A 2,167-nucleotide genomic window follows, 5' to 3' on the forward strand; every position below is an offset into this window, starting at 1 on the left:
TATGTTAAGAGCTTGCTCTGATACCAATTGTTATTCCCAGTGGACTAACAATGAGATTTACAGAAGGGGGGTTGAATGTAAATCTCAAAACTTTTTTTAAGTTTTGAGCAATTTGTAAGACTAAGTGTTTGAGTGATCAACTGTGTGTGAATTGCTTGGAGCTGATGCAGACAGATATATATTTAAACACAAATGAAATGAACACAAAGAACTTAAAAACTTTTCTGATGGATTTGTTGTTCCACCAGAGATGTGTTATTTCAGAAAATCTGTGATTCAAAATTAAATCACAGCTGCTTCCTAGTACAAACTAGATGATTTTCTCTCTTGATATTTCTAAACAGCTCAGGGAAAATTCATATCTAATTACTAGCTACTACTTGGTTTATATAACACCAAGTTTACAAGTGAAGACAAAGATAAAGTACAATAGGACAATAGTTCTCCACTTGTTTCTGTTCCATTTTTATCCAGTGTAATATGGAATTATCTGTTGACTTTCCATTATGAACCAGACTAAAAACGGCTGCTTTTTCTGCTGTCCTGAAATAGGCTACCATATCTCTGTCAATCCATGTGCCTCTGTCAGCTTTGTTAACTGTCACTATCAACTTCTATGAGACTGAGCATTCGTTGAAGCTTTCATCCGTTGATGGCTTTATCCGTTGATGCTCTAGCAGTGCATCCGTTGAAGCTTTCATCCGTTGATGGCTTTATCCGTTGAAGCTTTATCCGTTGAAGCTTTATCCGTTGAAGCTTTCATCCGTTGATGGCTTTATCCGTTGATGCTCTAGAGACATCCGTTGAAGCTTAGTTTCTTATCCGTTGAGGGTCTTCAATATCCGTTGACACTTCTTCACTTATACAAAATTACAAGGCATGAAATATTTATAATTAGCCCTCCTACTTGTACATCCATTAGTAATCAACATGACTGATTATCTCCTAACAACATCTAAGAATTACAGCTTGAAACCAGAGAGTGAGATGTGCTACAATACCAAACTTATTGCTAAGTAAGGCTACTCCTTCAACGGATAGCCAAGATGGTCTTATCCGTTGAGGCTACAAACACTAGATTTCTACTTAAGTGTTTTGCTGAACTTATCATCAAACTAATACACATATTCCTAACAGTTACTCCGGTGAGAAGTTAAATGAATATTCAAGTAGCTTGAACTCCTCTGTAAATCTCCGCTTCTTGTTTTTATCAACTCTCTTTTTGTTGGAGAAGAAGATAAACAGTACTATTCAGATCTGCTGCAAAGTATAGACTTTATCAATAAATAAATTGTGTGGCTGAGGTTGAGTGGCTTATGTGGCGACAAGGAGATAGCTTGTGTGGCGACAAGGTAGGTAGAGGAGAGTTGTGTTGCTCTGTGGCGACATGGGGATGTGTTTTTCTCTGTTGCGACACCTTTGATTGATGTACAAGTACATGAAAGTACTTAATATCAAAACTTAACCTTATAACCTATGTGGCGACAAATGTCACACAAGGTTACCTTTTTCTTTATTTTTTCATTTCTTTTTTTTATTTTATTTTTGCTTTTCTTTTGTTTTTTTTTTTGTTTTTTTTCCTTTTTATTTTTCCTTTTTTTGTTTCCTTTTTCTTTTTGTTTTTCTTTTGTTTTTCTTTTCTCTTTTTTTTCTTTTTCTATTTTTCTTTTTTTGTTTTCTTTTTCTTTTTAAGTTTAAATTGTAATTAAATTAATTTATAAAATAAACTTAAATATAACTTATATAAATAAACTAATTTAGATTTATAAAATAAACTTATTTAAAGTTTATAAGATAAATCATTTTAAGTTTATTAAATAAATTATATTAAAGTCCATTAAATAATTTATTTAATTTAACAATTAAACTTTGAGCTTCGCCAGTCCCCTGAGCTGTTGAGCTGTATACCCCGCCCACCCCTTCTCGTACTTTAATAGATAAACATTCAATCCAAGTACGTTCCTCAACTTAACAATTCTTTTAAAAATAATACCCAGATTCCTTTCACGAGCTGTTGACGCCTAGTGCAACCGGTCTGGTTCACAGACGATTAACCCCGATTCAGGTCTTCGTATTATGGCCTTGATTACATTGTTAAGCTTGCCTCAACTTTATTGCTTCGAACACTGACTGTCAATAAACAATTGTACTTTCACTGGAATCCTTT

This window comes from Apium graveolens, chromosome 7 (genome assembly GCF_009905375.1).
Source record: "Apium graveolens cultivar Ventura chromosome 7, ASM990537v1, whole genome shotgun sequence".
NCBI lineage: Eukaryota > Viridiplantae > Streptophyta > Magnoliopsida > Apiales > Apiaceae > Apium > Apium graveolens.